At 41.0% G+C, this 24309-nt stretch overlaps 1 protein-coding gene across 1 annotated transcript in view; it reads left to right on the top strand.

Moving 5' to 3' along the window:
* LOC139761640 (alkaline phosphatase-like) overlaps nucleotides 1-24309 on the top strand; it is a 656491-nt gene that overhangs the window by 133158 nt on the left and 499024 nt on the right. Inside the window, exons 5-7 of the mRNA XM_071685927.1 lie at nucleotides 6503-7592; nucleotides 13875-14391; nucleotides 14555-14659. The gene's annotated coding sequence lies outside the window, so the exon portion shown is untranslated. The remainder of the gene's footprint in view (nucleotides 1-6502; nucleotides 7593-13874; nucleotides 14392-14554; nucleotides 14660-24309) is intronic.

The raw sequence follows: 24309 nt of genomic DNA, 5'->3' as shown, positions 1-24309 counted from the left end.
GATTGCAGTTGGCGTTTATTGTTAAACACATCTGTAAAGAATATGTTGTCTTTCTAAAGGACATGTGTAGACGTAAATGTATGTGAAATGTAACGTGTTAACAAGAAATGTAGGTATCCGTTGAAATACATACACTCTAGCATTCTTTGCATCACGTTCTTGGTTTCCATCATCATCTTTCGCGTGTTGTCACACAAGCGAGTAGAACCATCGTACCAGTCATTTCGTCATAAATAAACATGATGGCGTCGACTGCCGAGGAAGTTTTGGCTAATCTTTGCCTCTTTACGTTAGACAGTATAGAAAGAGGCTGAGCATTGATAAAAAGCTCATGGTTGCAGCGAAGATAAACTCTCTATACCCTTAACGTAGCATGGCAGACTTCAGGGAACTCGTATCTGAACGCCAGCGTTATTGTAATGTACGTCTTCCTTTTCATTGACTTCGTAGGATAAATAGGATCCCTGATGTCACATAGACGATAGGATCTCGTGTATTCAATAGGGCATTCTTCGGACTGTCGTGTTCACAATGACTGGAGTGAATGCTACAGAGGGTATAGCTAAATCTTATCCTCCGCTCAGATGAACCCACTTGGGTATAAATGTAAACAAATCCAATGAGATGTGGTCATGATTATTACGTAATAGCATAGATGTACCATTGATTGTTTTGAGCTGCTATATGTTTTATTGAAGTGAAAATTTACAATAACGAGTATAGATCTTATCTAAGAGAATTGATGAAAACTTTCGGGATCAAGAGGAAGCATTTCATATTGCTTGATGGCCTGCAAAATTGACACGTCAGAAAATGGACCCAAAATGTGCTGGCGTGACGCCGCCTTCAGTCGCCCTCTACCGCAGAATAGAGGATCCGTGGGCAGAATTCCTTCTCTATCCTCCACTTATCTTGAACTATACTGTACTGTAGAGGACGCATGTCTGCACCAAGACTCGTTGTATATAATAATGGTCCGTGGTTCTCCTCGCTTTATGGACAATCCCAGTTTATCTTTGAGAAAAGATATTTTTCTTCTTTCTCTCACAGCGACCATTTTTGTGTCTTCCTTATTCTGATTATCTTCACCGTTCTTGTTATCTCTCCTCCTTCGTCCAAAATCTCACACAGCTGTTCGCTTTTATTGTCGCTGGTGAAGTTGCCTCTAAAGAGAGTAACTGCAACAATATTTTGCCATGAGTCAGGGCTAGAGAGAGAGAGAGAGAGAGAGAGAGAGAGAGAGAGAGAGAGAGAGAGAGAGAGAGAGAGATTGTTTCGTGGGAGAGTGTAAAACCTTTTCCTTTGTTGGTTGACAGGTTGATTTAGGTATCTTCCCCCCAACACTGTATGTGTAGTGATAACCTGTCGTGGTCAAGCAGTAGCTTTACTCTCCCTTCCTCTTAACCCTGATGTAGTGAAACGAGAGAATGCCACTTACCCGATGCCCCTTGCTCGTGGTGCAGCGAGCGGATAAAAACATCTTACCACCTGCTAGGAGACTTTGTCAACCGTGATTGATGGAGATGAATTAACCCTCAGGGACGGCCAGTAGGTCAGAGCCATCCCGGGTAATGATGGGTTGAGTATACGAATCCCTTTAATTACACGGAAACCGTAATCTGACCCCACGACTCTCCTGCTACCCCAGCAGGGATCAAAGAGCGCGGCGGTGTTGGCTTCCCTGGAGTATTATTACTCACTACCCTACCTACTTCACGCATCAGGTATGCCACCTGTATGGTCTTTCGAAGTGTTCTGCAGCCATATATATATATATATATATATATATATATATATATATATATATATATATATATATATATATATATATATTTCCTTACTTTTTTCCTTCCTGCTACAGGTGTAGTGATGCTGTGTGTGTGTGTGTGGGTAGAGTATAGGCCTCTCTATCTTCGTTGTGAACGGTACATCTTGGACCCGAGGACCAGTGTTTGTATGTTGGAGTGATCAGTGGCGTCAGCTCGCACAGCAGACTGGAGAGGATAATTGGTACATGAGCCAATGGTACACAATAAACATGCCTGGGATACCGGTATGGATCACATGTCTGGCAGTGTGGTGTCAGATGTGTGTGTGTATGGTGAGGTGAGGGGGGTGTGTGAGGGTAAAACTGTGATATTCACCGCTTGTGGGGTTATTTTGTTATGTATACATGTTATTGTTGTATTTGTTGTGAGAGGAGGTCGGCTATGTATGTGCACGGGTGTTTGTTGGATCCATGTGGAACAGTGAGGATGGGGAGGATATGATGCCTCTTTGTTGTTGTCCCTACTTCCCTCTGGAACCTGCAGTGTTGCAGCCATCCTCCAGCCCAACCCCGGGAGCCTGCAGCAGCTGCCTCGCCCTCCCTGCTTCCATGCCTCCCTCAGCCCACCCCACCCCGCAAGCCTGTGGTGGGTGGAGCCGTCGCCCAGCCTACCCCTGGGAGCCTGCAGCAGCTGGGGCCACCTCCCCCAGCCTGCCCCTGGGAGCCTGCAGCAGCTGGGGCCACCTCCCCCAGCCTGCCCCTGGGAGCCTGCAGCAGCTGGGGCCACCTCCCCCAGCCCAACCCTAGGAGCCTGCAGTGACTGGGGCCACCTCCCCCAGCCCAACCCTGGGAGCCTGCAGTGACTGGGGCCACCTCCCCCAGCCCGCCCCTGGGAGCCTGCAGCAGCTGGGGCCACCTCCCCCAGCCCAACCCTGGGAGCCTGCAGCAGCTGGGGCCACCTCCCCCAGCCCAACCCTGGGAGCCTGCAGCAGCTGGGCCACCTCCCCCAGCCCAACCCTGGGAGCCTGCAGCTGACTGGGGCCACCTCCCCCAGCCCGCCCCTGGGAGCCTGCAGTGACTGCGGCCATACCCTGCCTCAGCCCACCCCAGAAAGCCTGCAGTAGCCATGGCGTGATAACTCGCCCACTAACGAGAATATGTGGCAAGTATTTGTCACATAAGCTTGTCAAAGTGCCTAATCCGGGCAAAAATATGTCCATTAGGTGTGAAAGAGTTGGTGTGATGTTAGTGGTGGCAGCGGCTTCCACCCATATTAACTTTTTCTCACGGCATTTCCCTCCTCATTCCCACGTAACTTTACTTATATTAAATACAAACTTCCTGTATGTGCATGTGTTCATACGTATATCTGTCTACCTATCTATTTATCCATATCTATCTATCTATGTCTATCTATCTATCTATCTATCTATCTATCTATCTATCTATATATATATATATATATATATATATATATATATATATATATATATATATATATATATATATATTCTTCGTTGAACTACTTGCTATTTGCTGAGTCTCATTAATTCACAATCGCGAACTTAAAAGAGAACATTTGATTGTACTGAAACAAAAAGGATTCAGGGAACACGCAAGAAAAAAAAGAAAAAAAAATTAAAAAGAATGATGATTTTGTAGACTTGAGTCCAGCGACCGCGAGCGATAATGGATTATTCAACGTAATGTCGTTAATTCACGTGAGTTTAGTCGTTACGTGCCCACAAGCAATTTATAACACTGATTTTTATGCACAGACCATCCAGGAATTTATGAGAAACTTCATGGCCTTATTGACAGGTTTGTAAATGTTGCAGTTGATTTAAACTTCTCTCTCTCTCTCTCTCTCGCTCTCGCTCTCGCTCTATGTGTGTGTGTGTGTGTGTGTGTGTGTGTGTAGGGGGGTGGGAGGGTGTCACTTTACTGTTTACATATGACATGACTTGGTAAAACTGCAGAGGGGAAACGCGTAAGCAACAGCATCTGATGTGAAGCCCCCAAGCTGGCGTACTACATAATGTCAGACGGAGCCAAGCTGCCGGGCTATGATCCTTCAACACCAGTTCCCAGGCTGACGCTACTCCATGGCAGGCAACTTGCATTTGAGAGCGATGCGTCTGTCACCTAACCCAAGTCTCAATTTAGATCACCGCTCGCATAAATTTCATGAGGGCTTTACTAACTATGACGGCTTGCATCCCCGAAGATTGTAAAGGCATTCTTTCTTAACCGAAACCATCGATGTGAACCCAGGTTTAAGTACGTAGATTTCTCAAAAGCACGTCCCATCTGTTCACCACACCCTGTGGATCACCGATACCCAGATGGAAGCAGTAACAATGTTGTCTGTAGTACGTGAGAAAAATAAGTGATGACGGAGGAATGTTGGTGCGAGTGTGCGCTCTCCAGCAAGGATGAAGCATTTTTATAAAGTGACGTAAATCTCCGAGATGAAATACAGTAATGTTTTAACATGTCTCCAGGTATGAATGAAGTCTGGCACACTCCGGAAATGGGTCATTCGGTTGACCCAGCAACTTGTGTTACACTTGCACTGTGAGGGGAAAAAAAAAAGTTAGACCCACATTCCATGTTTCGGCAATAAGAGATTTTTTCTTTTTCAAACGTATGTCACTGACACACTATACACTTCTGCATTCACATTGCTTAGCTATCGAGGGTGGATAACCTTATCCAGTTCTTAATAAACAAACATGGCCAGCATTTTATTTCTAGCGTAATATGTATATATAGAGATTTTCCTTTAACCTTTATTTCGTATTCCTGGTTCAGTCCATTTCTTTCTTTAATCTGACTTAGCGTAGCAGAGAGTAAGGTTGGCACAGCTAAACTTATCCAGTGTTACGAGAGAGTCAAACAGTTTTACTATCCTGGGACGGTGTTGTTTTATGTGTTTGACATGGATCCTGGTCCCACAGCTTTTCCACGATACACAAAAAGACGTTTATTTTTGTTGCAAGTTTATTACTCTTCACTCACATCAAACTAGAAAAGTGACGTCTATCATTACCATTCATCGACAGCTTTAAGATCACCGGTGAAGGATATACAGCAGGTAGGGTTTAATGTAACAACTTCTGTATTCAGGTAGGCAGTAGTGGAATTTGTGGTACAATCGTGGCAGCAGCCACTGGTGGACGTTGAAGAACAGGCATACAGTGGTGGACGTTGAAGAACAGGTACACAGTGGTGGACGTTGAAGAACAGGTACACTGTGGTGGACGTTGAAGAACAAGTAAACAGTGGTGGACGTTGAAGAACAAAGACAGAGTGGTGGAAGTTGAAGTGCGGTGGTGACATAGTGGTGGATGTATGCATTAAAGGTGTGGAAGCTTCACACAGTTACGGAGATGTTGCAGTTCAAGTGTTCATCATGTGAGGATGTAGTTGCATTTTTTATGTGGAAGCCACCACTCACGTCGTGTTGAAGGTTCAGGTTACTCATTGATGTTTAAGCTAACACACGATTTTCATGGAACGCCAAAGGCAAACGAACGCTTCAGAAACACGTGTAGCTACTGCATAGTGAATCCACTTCTGAAAACTGAAGAATTATTTCAGGATTTTGGTTAGGTCAGTGTCGGGTCTTGAATCTGCTGACAGTGTTACTGTGTACGACCCTTACCATGAGACGTGGGGTGTGACAGTTTGATTACCGTATGTCTTTAAACTGATTTTGTCTGTTTGACTGCAGTTGTAATGCTGTTAATAATGTAAAAGGTCAAATGCTTTTGTGAGTCTTTGAAAGAAAAAAACAGTGAACACATAACAAAGGTCAAATGCTTTTGTGAGTGAAAGAAAAAAACATTGAACACACAACACACTATCCATTATCTAGAGATGACACTTGTTTTATCCAGCGTTATTATGATGATGAGGTGGATTGAAAACACGTTACCCAAACATTGTTTTACTCTTCTGTTATTCACTGGAAACTGTCACGCTCGTGGTACAGAGTAACATGCTGCTGTACCAAGGCCAGTGCTATTCTGTGCTCGTCTTGCAGACCAGTGGAAAATAGTATAAAGTGTTGGACAAGAGAAGCGAAAATATATACAGTTCGTAAAAAGAAAAAAAAAAAATTCAAGTTGAGGTGCATGAGCCAGATCCACAAAAATAGTATTTGGTCCCAAACTGGGTTCAGTATATGTATATATATATATATATATATATATATATATATATATATATATATATATATATACAGTCACCTGGTAAGGTTCACATCCGTTAGTAACACATTTTCTTGATTGTATTCTAGACTGCATAGTTTGTGTACGTTATTATATCAGAAATTTGTTTGCTATTAAAAGTTTTAATGAATACCTGAAGTTTGTGCTCGAATTCTTTTCGTAAAGGATTGCCTGTACTAGAGGATGTGTATGCAGTATTTAAAGAATTCATACTAGGAATAAATTCTCGATTTTGTGAACTGGATGTAGTCATTGAGCACATTACATTTATCAGTGTCCCGGAGTCCATACCTTGTGTTGTACAGTAGTGGATCACGTGTTGGAAATATCTTATATGGAATTACCTTGGGATCTTCAGTTAGCCCCACAACATGAATGATGCACGTGTGCTTGTGTGAGGAAGTGATACAATAAATTTCAAAACAAAATATTGTAATTCAAATCCATTATATAAATGTTTCCAGGCTGATAACCCCGTCAATGTCTCTCTCTGTTCCAGGTAGGAGGAGCTGGAAATTTCCCCCCTCACATTACCTCGCTGTTGAAAAGGTAGCTGCGGCCATTGGACCCAGTGTGTGCGCAGGACACACTACAAGAACGTAAGCACACACACACACTGTCTGTGAGACAGTAAGTCCTTTTGTTTGGAGAGTCCAACTTCATGCACTTCAAATTCGTAGAACAAACAAAGATGCGAGGAAAGCCATAAGACAAATTGGACAATACTGGAACCCATCTCGATGACGAGATAACAAGTTGTGGGGTATTTGTTCTCCGCGTGAACCCAGGTCCAGAACAAGTGGTGTTTTACGTGTTGGGGGAACTCGGTTTTACTCAAGAAAAATAGAGAAATTGAATCGCACCCACAAGAAATATGGAAAGGGTCAACTAAAAATCTCTGATCCATTCAGCAGTCTATGACGTGAAAAAGACACCCTGTTTACTCCAACTGACAATGAATGAACCGAATGTAAGTTTAGTTGAAAAGGATCCTAGCATTATCCTACAGAAGACCAGGATCCTAGCATTATCCTATAGAAGACCAAGATCTCAGCATTATCCTACAGAAGACCAAGATCCCAGCATTATCCTACAGAAGACCAAGATCCCAGCATTATCCTATAGAAGACCAAGATCTCAGCATTATCCTATAGAAGACCAAGATCCCAGCATTATCCTATAGAAGACCAGGATCCTAGCATTATCCTACAAGACCAGGATTCTAGCATTAACCTACAAGACCAGGATCCTAGCATTAACCTACAAGACCAGGATCCTAGCATTAACCTACAAGACCAGGATCCCAGCATTAATCTATAGAAGACCAAGATCCTAGCATTATCCTACAAGACCAGGATTCCAGCATTATCCTACAAGTCCAGGATCCCAGCATTAGCCTAGATGACAGGAGACGTTCACTAGGTTTTTTTGGGGGGGGAAGAGGAGCCAAGCTTTAACTTAGAAGAAAAGGATATTTGCAGAGCTTTATCCATGATGGAACATGCTAACACCCGGCCATGCTGACGACCCATGCTACACTGACAGCATACTGACGATTGTCGACTCACTGGAAGACATGTTTACACCTGGTAAGTATTCATATACTTATAATTTATTTTTTTTTTTCCAAGTGTTTTCTTCTGAGGCATAAGATTACTTTTATGTGGAAAGCCATCACAGGGCACAACACTCATCAGCAAATGTACACTAACGATCCATTATATCCCCGCTGGAGCCATTTGCTTGCATAAGAAGCAGTAAACTCCAGAATGACCTTATTAGTGTAAATGTGACCATTTGAAATTGTGTCTTGTGTTCTTAAATTCTTCACGAAATCTTGACGTGAGTGATTCTTATCAAGAAGGAGAATACATAGTATATACTTCATGACCTCAGGTCAGTCGTGTTTCACAGTGAGGTCATACATGATAACTTGAGGTGATAACTAAGATTCTGTCATGAATTATTAGTCTGAAGATAATTTCCTGTAGTTTTAGTTTCTCTCTGGAACTTGACAGATTTCATGGAGGGTTTAAAAACACACACAGCTACTCATCTCGGAGGGTTATTACACAAATGTCTGAATCTTATACATTTAGCTTACAGCATAGATGGTACAGGTGTTCTTATGTGCCTTGTGCACTACTGAGGCCAGTACACAGGTCCTGTTTTCCAGTCGTGGAGAACAATGCATGAGATGAAAAACCTTTGTGAGTGTGTGTGTGTGTGTGTGTGTGTGTGTGTGTGTGTGTGTTTCTGTGTGTGTGTGTGTGACTACGATATTTTTTCCCTCCCAAAAGAGAGGATCGCCGGATGTAGTGCTTCGTACCGTGGACCTAGTGCTGGCTTGAGCACATTAACAGTTATCAGAAAAACCATTAACTGTACAAAATGTAGATCCATATTGTGTCCACGGTACATGTTGTTTAACTTCAGGTGACGCTGTTGTGGTTGAACATGTTCAGACTACGATTGTTGTGGATGTATCTGCCCGCAGCCATGGATGTATGAGCGTTCCATTGTTTTTGTTTGGGTTTATTAAAGCAAAGTGAACCCGCTCGGACCATCAGCACGAACTGTCCACATTATTTGTCCTTTCTGACAGCGTGGTACCCCACTGGCGCGGGGGTCTGGCCACATACGCCCACGTTTGTAGAACGGCGAAATTTGAGATAATTTACGGTAGATCTGTCTCGACCAGAACATGTGATTGGTTACTTACCCTTCAGTCTGATTGTCAATTACCCTAAGTCAAGCGTAGGGAGCAATAGTCCTGGTGTGAGCTCAGGAGGAGGAAGTTTCAGGTGCTGACATCCATGACAACTGTCATGAAATACAGCAGTCATGTAATGCTGGCGTCTAATACAGCAGTCATGTAATGCTGGCGTCTAATACAGCAGTCATGTAATGCTGGCGTCTAATACAGCAGTCATGTAATGCTGGCACCTAATACAGCAGTCATGTAATGCTGGCACCTAATACAGCAGTCATGTAATGCTGGCACCTAATACAGCAGTCATGTAATGCTGGCACCTAATACAACTGTCATGTAATGCTGGCACCTAATACAACAGTCATGTAATGCTGGCACCCCTTACAGTAGACATGCAGTGCTGACACCCACTATATTAGTTATATAATGCTGACGCCCACTACAACAGTTATGCTGACGCCCACTACAACAGTTATGCTGGCACCCACTACAACAGTTATGCTGACGCCCACTACAACAGTTATGCTGGCACCCACTACAACAGTTATGCTGGCGCCCACTACAACATTTATGCTGACGCCCACTACAACAGTTATGCTGACGCCCACTACAACATTTATGCTGGCACCCACTACAACAGTTATGCTGACGCCCACTACAACAGTTATGCTGGCACCCACTACAACAGTTATGCTGACGCCCACTACAACAGTTATGCTGACGCCCACTACAACAGTTATGCTGACGCCCACTACAACAGTTATGCTGACGCCCACTACAACAGTTATGCTGACGCCCACTACAACAGATCTCAAAGCCCCAGTTGGGTTACACCCGCGTCATTCCCTGGTATCGACCGCCGGGCTCACTGAGGAAACTCTGACTCCGCCAAAACCAAGAACTCGTGGAGACTCGGTGAAATTACCTCCCTGCATGAGCCTCAGCTTACCCCCTGCATGAGCCTCAGCTTACCCCCTGCATGAGCCTCAGCTTACCCCCTGCATGAGCTTCAGCTTACCCCCTGCATGAGCCTCAGCTTACCCCCTGCATGAGCCTCAGCTTACCCCCTGCATGAGCTTCAGCTTACCCCCTGCATGAGCCTCAGCTTACCCCCTGCATGAGCCTCAGCTTACCCCCTGCATGAGCTTCAGCTTACCCCCTGCATGAGCCTCAGCTTACCCCCTGCATGAGCTTCAGCTTACCCCCTGCATGAGCCTCAGCTTGCCCCCTGCATGAGCTTCAGCTTACCCCCTGCACGAGCCTCAGCTTACCCCCTGCATGAGCTTCAGCTTACCCCCTGCATGAGCCTCAGCTTACCCCCTGCATGAGCCTCAGCTTACCCCCTGCATGAGCCTCAGCTTACCCCCTGCATGAGCTTCAGCTTACCCCCTGCATGAGCCTCAGCTTACCCCCTGCATGAGCTTCAGCTTACCCCCTGCATGAGCCTCAGCTTGCCCCCTGCATGAGCTTCAGCTTACCCCCTGCACGAGCCTCAGCTTACCCCCTGCATGAGCTTCAGCTTACCCCCTGCATGAGCCTCAGCTTGCCCCCTGCATGAGCTTCAGCTTACCCCCTGCACGAGCCTCAGCTTACCCCCTGCATGAGCTTCAGCTTACCCCCTGCATGAGCTTCAGCTTGCCCCCTGCATGAGCTTCAGCATGTGTTACTCTGAAAGAGCAGTAGTTCACCATCACGGGTTCGAGACAGTGTCATCACCAGTCCTGTGTTTCTTGTTGATCACTAGGGAATACATCCACCTCGGGAGATATGACCTATATATCAAGAAAAGTTAGGACCATTAATCTAATTGACTGTTGATCACTTGACGATGAAGGATTATCATACGTTCAGTGTGCACGATACTTCTACATTTTCCACGAACTTATTTTTTTTTTTCATGTACCATAAAGAATGGTAGCTGGTGTATCTCCTCACCACCACAAACTGCTGATGATAAATACTTTTGATTCGGTGCTGGTGAATGTTTTGATAGATATTACATAAACATTTAGTTATCATGTTTATAGGCTCGCAACTCGCCCCAATACGCCATACCTTCTGGCATGATAGAGGCAGGTGATCATCATCATTATATAAACATTACTTGGCGGGTCATCCATCTTGCAGTAATGTTTACAAACTTCTTCGGAACGTCTTCAGTGTAGGTCATCAAAGGACGTAACTCAGGAGGGAAAAGTAAGACCTCCTGGACTGATAGATTACCACTTACCACAGTGATAACACAGTGCGTGAACATTTGGATAATGCTTGGAGATCTTTCTTCATAGAGTTATAACATTATGTCTGTAATGAAACCAAATATATTGATGTGATAAAGAGATATTCGAGGCGCATCATCTTGGTAAAGCATTACGTCCACAGTGCCCTCAATCAGGCTTTCCTGCAGAAATTCTGTGTTTCATGTTTGGGGAGAATCACTCTGGCTAACGAGCAAGTTGGAATTAAACTGATTGTCCCTAATTATAAAAAAAAAAAGCAGTTGAGGATTTCACGTTTCTTTACATCATTTCCTGCCCTCTAGATTCGCGAGATAGCTATTCTGTAGCACTTACTGCGAGGCGGGATGACTGAAAAAAAAAAAGAAAAGGAAAAGAAAAAAGCGTACCTCCGGTTCTTTTTTTAGAGAGTTTATCCCTGGCTTATTTTTGTATATTGTTGGATGTAAAAGATCAGTTGGGGAAAGCAAAGTTTACGAAAGATAACAATGGATCTGGTGATTTGCTTCGAGTGAGTCCGCAAACCTTACCATGAGAGAAACATTTGATCCTGAGCACGAAGATATTACCGTTATTTTTAAGCCACTCTCCGGTTCATTAAAGGAAAAAGGCAGAAGACGTATGTGGCTGCCAGTCTCCTGCCAGAAGAGGTGGAATATTCTCCCGTCACAGACGGCTGAGCGAAACCAGCGAACTTGTTTTTAGTCTCGGTTGCCAAGGTCACCAGCTCATGTTTTCTGTGATACTCAGAGTAATAAGGCAGGAGGAAAAGAGAGACTCGCAAAAAAAAAAGACAAACAAGAGGAAATGAAGTATTGCGGGGTGTGGGTTTACGATCATGTAAGGTGGTGCGTGGAGCATAAACGTTATAAGAACGTGGGGGTAAAAGATTCAAAATTTCGATGATTCGAGAAAGTGGTTCATTGCCAGAGGTTGATAACTTATTTTGTTCAGTTGTCATTTTTCCTTCATCAGCGGAACGTGATGGTTGAGGTAGGTCCTCTTTTGTACTGAAAGCAGGACGAAAACCCTTTTGCTTTTAGCGTGAAGTATCAATATCTAATTTCTTCCCGGCCACTCGATAGTTCGACTTTCAAAACGACCAGCTTGAGTTAAGAAGGAGGTGGCATATCTTGCTTCTGAATTTAGTATAAGATCTGCAGTTAATTGACATATATGACGAGTTGTGCATTCCATGTTACCTTGTGTTATTATTACTGATCTGATGATAAGAAAATGTTTCAGATGTGATGGTCTTCAGCAGGTAAACTGTAACAGTTTAGGAGAGCGATGCATTATTATATTCGCTCCTACCGTTGCTGCTACGTCATCAAGTTGATACTAAGAGTTTTTTTTTTTCCCACTCAACTATGGTTGAAAGTTCAGTATAATTACTGGCTCAGTGTAAACTACTTTCCGTGGTAAGAATGTCGAGTATTCATAATCTGGGTCAAAGTACTTGACCCAGATTTTCCATAGGGCAAGAGAAGATTTTACGTGAATCTTGCACTTGATTAACATGCTTTTGCTAGTACAAAACTTATAGTGAATACGGGTAACTAGAATTATCTACTTCTTTGTATCTGTCATATGTTTACATCGTTGCGTTACTGATACTGATCCGGGTCATGTATCAGTACGCAGTATAGAAAGACAATTATGACACTCACAAACGCGAACAATCGTAAGGTTATGCAGGATCTTTCCTTCCTATACGAAATCATGTATAACTTTTACCACAAGATACACCTGTTTGTATTATTGTAACCGAATTTCTGATTGCTTATTCCTTTTTCTGTTGTACTGCTTTTAATGTAACAAAGGTTGATGATTGTGTCGTATTAGTGTGCCAACGAAGGAGTCATATCCTTTGTTGATTTACAAGATGGACTTTAGCTTGACAGTCCTCATCCGGCTAGGCATTGTCGTAATCTTAGAATTCATTCGGTAATGAACGAAGTCATTAAGGCAGATACAGTTGTATTGCTGTTTAGGAGAAGTTTAGGAACATCATCTGTTTCTGACGACAGTAGAATCCACCCGGGTGTTGGAGACTGAACCAGAAGGATGCATAAGATGAATGAGTTACAGATGCAGACAGCACATGAAGAGGAAAACTGTGAGCGAAAATTAAGTCGTGTTGTGTAATTGCAAATGAGATGGATAATGTGCTTGTGTCTAGCAGTTTCTTCAGATGTGTCGTGTGCAGCACGGAAACGTTTGAGTTTTTTTGTCTACAAGGGACAGCCGGGAAACAGTTGGACATTAGCTTTATGTTTACAAGGAACTGCATGAAAACACTTGGACATAAACTTTGTGTTTACATAGAAGAGGAAACGTTCTTTTGTGAACAAGCTGTTACATTCTTAGACAGTTACGAACCATTTCACCGACTTCATTTGAATTATCTGTATATATATATTATATATATATATATATATATATATATATATATATATATATATATATATATATATATATATATATATATATATATATTATCCCTGGGGATAGGGGAGCAAGAATACTTCCCACGTATTCCCTGCGTGTCGTAGAAGGCGACTAAAAGGGGAGGGAGCGGGGGGCTGGAAATCCTCCCCTCTCGTTTTTTTTTTAATTTTCCAAAAGAAGGAACAGAGAATTGGGCCAGGTGAGGGTAGTCCCTCAAAGGCTCAGTCCTCTGTTCTTAACGCTACCTCGCTAATGCGGGAAATGGCGAATAGTTTGAAAGAAAGAAAAAGATATATATATATATCAGAGATTAAATTTTGTTCGTTGGATTTACTGAACTTATTTTCATTTTAGTGTATAAAGATTTTGGTTGGGAAGTAAAGCTTATGGAGACTGCCAGGCATTTACAAAATGTAACTTCAGAACAATTCCAGTATTCTCCAATGTAATATTATATTTTTCGACCACAGGAAAGAACATACAACGGTATGACGACTGGCAGTGTAAACCCATCACCAAATGGTGATGGCTGAGGTCTTGGTGATGGTGGGACACGGTGATGGCTGAGGTCTTGGTGATGGTGGGACACGGTGATGGCTGAGGTCTTGGTGATGGTGGGACACCTCAGCAGCCCTGCCTAGCCGGTCAGAGGCTGTGGAGGCTGGACTGCAGCGGGAGGCAGGCTGGATGGAGGATGAGTGAGGCGGTGGTGACACCAGTGGAAGACCGTATCCACGAAGACCTCCCATGACAGACTCCCTTGATGGATGGCCATCACAACGCCTCGTTTGAGACCGAGTATCTAATAACGTTCGTCTCTTTGCTTCTGTTTTACGAACACCTTTTTCTCTTGACCACCACGCTTTCATGAACTCTCCAACGAGATAATCCTGCCAAATTGTTCGATCCCTGGAACCCGTCTTTCCAGTCAGCAGACAAGATAACATTCATAGCTTCGTCTCCGACCACCTGGACCTGAGCACTTGGGTAAGTTTTTCATTTCCAGTGTACATATAGATTATGATTTATAGTATTGGACCGGGTCTTGCTACGAATGAAGAATTATGAAGTATTTTTTTGTAGATTACATTTTATTATTGAATGGAACTAACACGCCCGCATATGTAACTATATTTACTCTTTCTTACAGATAACATGTAAATCTTAGCCCAGCAGTTGTGACCTCCTGAAGCATCGTTACAACACTTGTGGTCTGGGAGGTCAACGCCTGGAGACTCCTAACAGATTGTTCCAGGTAGGTTTGATACTTCATTGCTACTTATGGTGTTTTATGTTGCTAAGTTTTGAGTCTGCCGTTTCTGATGAGTGTTTGTGTGATTGATTTGTTTACTATTTCTTGACATGAAGAAGGGGCTTGTTCATTCATGGGGCGCCATCTCCTGTCTTCGTGCTTTCCCGAGTTTTTCTAACTGTGGACGTACGTTCGAACGTTGACAGAGATAAACAGCTTTAAGAGACAGAGAGGCAGTATGAACAGGGTTGACTTCGTGTCGTGTATATATATGATTCGCTTGCGATGGATCCGTCGGGATCGGAGGCATTAAAGACAGTCATTAACTCCTGTCAAAATCTTACGGAAAAGTGAGATATGGTATGTCGGAGTGACTTGATCATGTTGCCCTGTGGATTGTAACGGTTACCTAACCTTTTTCGAGAAGTTAATGAGACGTTACAGAAAATTATGAAGCGGGTCTGAAAAAACGCGAGTGCTAACAGTTCCACCTTACACTGTAACCAGAGAAACTTGGTATGCACACCTTGTGCAACTGAATAAGTTGAATCAGTATGACCCACCCCTCTCCATGTGTTTTTTATTATGGTAACCAAATCACGAGTGATTTGTCCTTTGTGGCATAATTTGTTTGACCAAATTATTGAAACATTTGCTGATCCATTCGGCATTTCATATATTAGAGATGTGACGTTGACCGCCTCGACTTCAACAGCGAATTCCAAATTATCAGGTGATTTGTGGCTCTTAAATGTCCATGGAAGAGCATTATACATACAGGTCACATGATGATGCACGTGTCCAGAATGTTCTTTTGTTGAGTATGAAGACTGTTAGTAACGTACGGACACAACGCTCAAAACATACCTTCAGCACCTCCATCACAACACATTTCTTATTGTGTACCTGTAGCACCACGACCACAGTCCTCACCTCCGACTGTTTCCTGGTAAGACAGCGATAGCACCAATTGTCTGCTCGTAAGAACACGACAACAACACGAGACAAACAACACAACACAACGCTTATTAACCAGACGACCATAACACTACCAGTAGCTTCCGATGGTAACAGTGCAAGTTGGCACACATCATGGGTACGTGTGAGGGTGATGTCGTGTTTGGTCCCTACCATAAACCCATGACTGGACCGAACACAGTTTTGCATCTTAAACCGAAACTCTCCATTTTACAAGGATTATGACATTGCTGATCCAAGCTTTCAAATTATCTGTGGAGAGGCAAGGACACAAGAAGTCGGGGTATGATTTGACACCGTTCATGTGTCAGGACAATTGATGTTGATGCTTATGGAATGAATCGCACAAAAAGTGTGGCTTGTAAACACGTCTCTTCAATGATTCGCTCAAGATTCTTCGTCTTTTCTGAATGTTTACGTCACATTTATTCTTCAGTTGTTGTTATGAAGGAGCGATGATATGGTGTTGGTGGGCGAAGCGTCTTCTTGTATCAGTGGCGTAGAATGTCTTGAGTCTCGTCGATTCATGGTCCTTGCCACCTGAAGCCTTTCCATCGTTCTTAATGAAAGTATATATTTTATCATGTAAGTTCACCATATGTGCGTGTAGGCTAGCAGAGTAGCACCTTGTTCCGTGTGTGCATATACTCATATTACCATAGTTACAAAAATAGGATATTACACACACACACACACACACACACGTGTGATCAGGTGCACATGCGATGAGCTATATCGAATATACAGACTAATCAGGGAACGTTCTCTGATCCTGCAAATCTATCTCCCCCTCGCGTTTATAACTTTCAGACATTTGCTGCATATATACATCCGGAATGGCTTCGGATCTGAGCTGCCGTTGTATGTATCAGATTAATGATATCAATCACTTGCTCTCAGGTTTACCCAGGCGTGGGAATGTGTCTTGACTTTGTGTCCAATATGGTTTCTGATTCTTTACTGGAAGTGTTACATGTACTACACTGAGCTAAAGTTGGTTTACCACAGTGGTGATTCAGTGTTCGGTTTACTGAATACCAAGTGAGTTGTTCTTAGATGCTTTTTTGTTTTTCATGTCGATTTAATCAGATTGTTATGTGATAGAACACAGATACCAAGTGAGTTGTTCTTTTTAGATGCTTTTTTGTTTTTCAATGTCGATTTGATCAGATTTGTTATATGATCGTACACAGATACAGTGGCATTAGTTGTAGTTGCGGTAGAACTAGTCGCTAGTTCTTCGCTGGGGAGTTGGTACAACATGATCTGGTCATCTCCAACAGTCCCACTGGTTAACTAATAGTACATTATTACTTCAGCTAAAGAAAATGGGAGAACCATCTCCATTATATGATGTAGTAGCCACTCTGCATCAAGGGTCTGATGTATATATATTTTTTTTTTTGTTAGCTGAGACTGCGCAGGCAGCTGAAACCCTAATCAAAGCCATCCCATGAACGATAGATATATATATATATATATATATATATATATATATATATATATATATATATATATATATATATACAACTTAGACTGAGCTATGTACCCATTTTATCGACCAATTCCTTGGGGTGGATGAACAGCTGCGTTGACTGTGGACCGACTGCCGTAATCAGGATTCGAACCCTTGCGCTCGACCCTGGGCGGCCCGTGAATGCGTCACGGTCTGAACGCTAACCGCTACACCACAGACAGACACAAACACACACACACACATATTGAAATGAACCTGGTCGTGGCCAGGGAGGTGGTCCGTGTGCTGTCCTCACGCCCATGGCTTCCACTAGACTGGGAGCATTTTATTATGATTTAACGGGTCCGGTGCTGCAATTTTCTGCAAGGCTAAAATAGTCTTAGAGACAAACTGCGTCCCTTTACTTCGACCCTCGCAATTTTCCAGGCACTTGTGTGTGTGTGTGTGTATATATATATATATATATATATATATATATATATATATATATATATATATATATATACGTATAAATTCGTCATTTCCCGTGGTAGAGAGGTAGCTTCAAGAGCAGAGAACTGAGCCTTAGAAGGAATATCCTCACTTGGCCCCGTTCTTTGTTCCTTCTTTTGGAAAAGTAAAAACTGGAGGGGAGGATTTCCAGCCCTCCGCTCCAGGGAATACGTGGAAAGTATTCTTTCTCCCCTAATCCCAGGGATAATATATATATATATATATATATATATATATATATATATATATATATATATATATATATTTTTTTTTTTTTTTTTTTTTTTTCAAACTATTCGCCATTTCCCGCGTTAGCGAGGTAGCGTTAAGAACAGAGAACTGGGCCTTTGAGGGAATATCCTCACCTGGCCCCCTTCTCTGTTCCTTCTTTTCGAAAAAAAAAAAAAAAAAAAAAAAAAAAATGAGAGGGGAGGATTTCCAGCCCCCCGCTCCCTCCCCTTTTAGTCGCCTTCTACGACACGCAGGGAATACGTGGGAAGTATTCTTTCTCCCCTATCCCCAGAGATAATATATATATATATATATATATATATATATATATATATATATATATATATATGTATATATATATACATATATATATATATATATATATATATATATATATATATATATATATATATATATATATATATATATATGTAAATAATCACTAGAAGTTCATGTGAAGGATAGAAATATGACTAGGTAAAACCATCATGACTACAGATTATTAATATAATCACTTGTACTATGCTCAGTGGCAGAGGTTGCTGAATTATTTACATGAAGCAGGAAAAGTTAAAGACTGATTTTTGCTCATCATTCTTTTCGTCATTTTTACTCTTGAAAAAACCAGAGCTTTCGTAATTTTGTTTCATCATATAAGATATGATTACAGACAGTATGAATTGTGCAGCATTGCTGCATCCTGTGTTGTAGATGCAAAGATGTATGAATGATTGTGAATATGTAATTTGGCAACGTGATGCACACATATCATTCATTGTTTCATGATCACCATCACATGATCGCCATCACATGATCACCATCACATAATCACTATCACATGATCACCATCACATGATCACCATCACACGATCACCATCACATGATCACCATCACATAATCACTATCACATGATCACCATCGCATGATCACCATCACACGATCACCATCACATGATCACTATCACATAATCACTATCACATGATCACCATCACATGATCACCATCACATGATCACCATCACATGATCACCATCACACGATCACCATCACATGATCACCATCACATAATCACCATCACATGATCACCATCACACGATCACCATCACATGATCACCATCACATGATCACCATCACACGATCACCATCACATGATCACCATCACATAATCACCATCACATGATCACCATCGCATGATCACCATCACACGATCACCATCACATGATCACCATCACATGATCACCATCACATGATCGCCATCACATGATCACCATCACATAATCACTATCACATGATCACCATCACATAATCACCATCACATGATCACCATCGCATGATCACCATCACACGATCACCATCACATGATCACCATCACATGATCACCATCACATGATCACCATCACATGATCGCCATCACATGATCACCATCACATAATCACTATCACATGATCACCATCACATGATCACCATCACATAATCACTATCACATGATCACCATCGCATGATCACCATCACACGATCACCATCACATGTTCACCATCACATGATCACCATCACATGATCAAAACCAAATATTAAGGGGAAGTTAACATAGATCCAGAATTTGACAGTACAATACACAACATAAAACATGGACAGAAGTAAAATTTTGTTTCACATGAGTGAGTGGTGTCGGTCTTTTCTGCTACAGTTTTAGAAACATTTGAAAATATGGCGGAGACCTGGCGGCAGTGAAGCTTAGTGGAGCATGTATGACAGTTAGGAAAGATGAACAAAATACCTGCCATGTAGCCGACCCCAACATGTGCTACTAGATTGTTCTCTGGTGTAGAAATACCTTTGGACACACACACACACACACACACACACACACACACACACACATATATATATATATATATATATATATATATATATATATATATATATATATATATATATATATATATATATGTCTCTCCAAGCGTAAGGTTACACCGCGAGTGGAATGTCACCTTTAGCAAGGTTGTATCATCGTAACTAGACAAAGTAGAATGTTTTGAGGAGCTTTTCACTCGAAAGGAGTTCATCATTTTCCTGCTACTGATCGTAACGCAGCCTTAAAACTGTAAGAACCCCATAAAAGAGGCACTAGGTATGTGTAATTAGATTACATTGTCCCAGTATAGATAATGATAGAAAGTAATCAAAATATCTCTGAGACAGCATATATATATATATATATATATATATATATATATATATATATATATATATATATATATATATATATATATATATATATATATATATATATATATATATATATATATATATATATATATATATATATATTCCTGGGGTTATGGGAGAAAGCTTACTTCCACATATTCCCTGTGTTGTAGCAGGCGACTAAAAGGGGTGTGGGAGCGGGGTGCTGGAAATCCTCCCCTTCAGTTTTTACTTTTCTAAAAGAAGGAACAGAGAAGGGGGCCAAGTGAGGATTTTCCCTCTAAGGCTCAGTCCTCTCTGTTCTTGATGCGACCTCGCTAAAGCGGTAAATGGCGAATATGTATGAAAAAATATTACATAAATCTATCTATCTATCTATCTATCTATCTATCTATCTATATATATATATATATATATATATATATATATATATATATATATATATATATATATATATACAACACTGAAAGTAAACCCAGCGTCGATCTTTGTTGGGTTATCATTATAGTACTTCAAACATTTTACTTTTATTTCCTGTATTAAGGTATCTAGTTTTAACGATGTATTTATTGTAACTAGAAAGTATGTGTTGGATAACCTCAGGGGGAGCTGGGAGGCAGGTTGTGGAGGAAATTTCTTCTAGGTCACTATGAATATATTTGTATGCAATTTAATATTTTAGATAAGAATGTGAGTAAATACCACAATATAAGTTTCCTGAATTTTTGTTCAGGGATTTGATATGAACAAGAGGCTAATTCTACTTACATTGTTTGACAACGGTGTACTAACTTTAATTGGTCGATTACATACGTTTAATGAAGTACATCCTGGGTTACGAGATAATGATGATGTGCCTCACACACAAAAAGAAAAACGATTGTTATTACTAATGTTTTGGTCTCGTGTGGGAGGTTCTCGAGATGAAGCGCCAGAAGTTGGTTTTGGGTGTCTGTCTGTCCTACTGTGAGGTGTGTCACACAGCTGAGCGTGTTACACCTTACCACCTGCCACTCTGTTAAGCATCTCTCTAACCCAATGCTTGCTTCTCATTCGTTAATAAGTGCCGTTTCTATGTTTAATGTCTTCCCCCCTACATTTTACTTCTCCATGTCTGTAAATCTACTTCTACGTGCTACTCTTGCAGTAACTTCATATATTCTTGTTTCTCTCTGTCCCTTGGTATATTTTCTTTTCTACTATATCTTCCTCCCGACCCAAGTCTCCTCCCTCCCGCCCCAGGTCTCCTCCCTCCTGCCCCAGTTCGCTTGGAATCATTTTGGACTAATGGGGTCCACAGGTTACCGACATCATCGGCTACTTCTCACACGAAATGATAATGATAGTAATGATAATATAAATGATAATATTGACAATGATACTTATAATGATAATGATACTTATGATGATAGTAATGATAATAGTTAATGATAATGATATTAGGTAAAAACATGTTTTGGACAATCACATGTTTACCAAATGGCGTCCTAGCTTCGTCTCTTCGATGTATATCAACTGACTGTTATATTTCTCCCTTGTGTCTCCCCTGATGATGTGATTATTACACGAAAGTGCACTTGGGAACTTTTCGTGTTTCATTTTTCCCCGTGGACTCATAGGAATATATATATATATATATATATATATATATATATATATATATATATATATATATATATATATATATATATATATATATATATGAAGACTAAATGTAGTGTACCAAGAGGTGTTGAGAAGACATATTCTACACAATCAACACATCAAGAGAACGTAAAACAAAAAGAATCTCATTTTTCCAATACACTTAAGCTGGCGTAATAAAAATGCAATGTGTTCACGGTTTCTGTTGCCGCTCGCCTGGCTGCGCCCTCTGGTTTCTGCGGTTCTCTTAACGTTTCAGCAGTGTCTTGCCACACAGGCCAGTGTGATTAAATTGTTGGTAGTGTTCATTGGCATGGTTGTTGTGTTCTGGGCCCGAACAACGTACATAGATACGTTCCCATATTTGTACTTAGTCTTGTGGAATTTTTGTAGAAAATACTTTATATATATATATATATATATATATATATATATATATATATATATATATATATATATATATATATATACATATATATATATATATATATATATATATATATATATATATGTGTGTGTGTGTGTGTGTGTCTGTGTCTCCCCTGATGATGTGATTATTACACGAAAGTGCACTTGGGAACTTTTCGTGTTTCATTTTCCTCGTGGACTCATAGGAATATGTATATATATATATATATATATATATATATATAATATATATATATATATATATATATATATATATATATATATATATATATATATATATATATATATATATTTTAAGTAAAGCTTAAAAGAATTCGTCCATATTCGATGTGGATGAGATTGGCTAGTTTTATTTTTGTAAGTGCAATTCTTTTAAGTGTGGTGTGGTAGGAAACCCGTCAAAATATTTATTTCATCCTAGCGTGGCTCCAGTCGGTGGGTGGTATAAAGAATGGTCCAATTGACCATGTTTATTCTTGTGTTATTGTGGCTTCATTATAACCATCGTGGCCCTGCAGGGAGGGAGAGGAAGTTGTAATCACATACGTTCTACATGCACACTAAACCTGAGTTCAGAGTCTGTGATTCATGTAAGATTTTAAAAAAAGTGTTTGAAAAACCCCGCTTGACGGCTGGGCTGGGTCGCCGAGCCTAGCACACTCCATTTCGTCCCATGCATAACGGAAGCGTTGTGATTGAAAGAAATTGGTCGAGCAAATTAGAGCAAATATGCGTAACTTGTTGATCGTTAACATTGTGAATACTTCATGTTGGGTTAGTGTAGGCTGCAGCTCGAGGGTAATATCCTCCATAACCCGAAGCTGTCTGATGTTCCTCTTCCCTGGCCACTTGCTGCTGCTCTTTTACAATATATATATATATATATATATATATATATATATATATATATATATATATATATATATATGTATATATATATATGAGAAGTGGAAGTCGTAAGGTTGGTGTCTTAACAGCCTCTGTTGTCGTTTGCAGTAATTTCTCGTCTTTGTCATTAATATAGACCGACGCACACCTGCACATTTTGAAGCGCGCTTATCATTACGTAATTAATATGCACAAAGTTTCTCACATTTTTGACCTGCGTCGTCGTGCATCAGGGGGATGAAATGGCTAGACTGAAGACTAAACTTGGAATGTTTAACTCTTTAAGCCGTTGATCCACAGACAAACCCTTGCTGCATACATCCAATTTGTAGAACTGGAATAATCACACCAAAAACCCTGGTTGAAGAAGCAAACTCCATTGATATTATTCCACTGTGGCGTGATTTATCTATAGTGTTTTTAAGCGACGATTTGATATCAGTTCACATTAAATACCCATCAAAACTTTCAAAGACAAATGTTTTTATTGCTGTTCACATTTTCCATGACTCCTGGAGAACAGATCCTTCTCGCATTACCTTCAGGATTTTAGTGCAGGTCTCGCCTTAAGTCGACCGTGTTCTCGCGCGAGTCTTACTCTTACTTCGTGTAGAAAATGATGCTCTGTAGTAGCATGAGGAGCAAAGGCTACAGATTATAGCAAATGGCTCAAAATTGAGGGATTTCTCTCAAGTGTATTTGAAAAGCCAAACCTCAAAGAGACATGAACATGGCTTAGGCTAAGTCCTTCTCCACTCTTTCCGAACCCCATCCCGTTGTCACCGCCACATATATCAACAAATGTTTTATAGGTACTCTTCTCGTCCTTCGTCCATGGTAAAGTACAGCGGAGTTTTAAAGCACACAAAGAGGTCTCAGTTCCCTGTTCGTAGAGTTGTCTTCATAGATTTCTTTGACTGTTTTCGTGAAATGTTGGATGCCTTTTGCCTCTGATCAGTTACAAAATGATTTCTCAAGAAAACGTGTGTGACTAGCAATGATAAGTTTGGAAATTACATAGATAAACATTACTAGTTTAAAAGTTAAAGACGTAATCACGCGAAGGTAGATAACATTCGGGTAACTGAGGGGCTGACCCCTGTGTGTGGGACTTCGTTTCTCATGACAGTGATTGTAGTACACACAACCTCATTCTTACTCACGGTTAGGGGCCTGGAGCCTCATTGGTACACATGGTAGTGGTACACAACTTCATCCTCACTCATGCTAGGGTTCACAACCTCATTCTTGACACATAGCAGCGTCACAGAACCTCACTGTTAAACCTGGTGGTAGTCCAGAATTCAC

The sequence above is a fragment of the Panulirus ornatus genome, chromosome 41 (genome assembly GCF_036320965.1).
Source record: "Panulirus ornatus isolate Po-2019 chromosome 41, ASM3632096v1, whole genome shotgun sequence".
Taxonomy (NCBI): domain Eukaryota; kingdom Metazoa; phylum Arthropoda; class Malacostraca; order Decapoda; family Palinuridae; genus Panulirus; species Panulirus ornatus.
The sequence above is the reverse complement of the archived record's forward strand: the minus strand, read 5'-3'. Positions and strand labels throughout refer to the sequence as shown.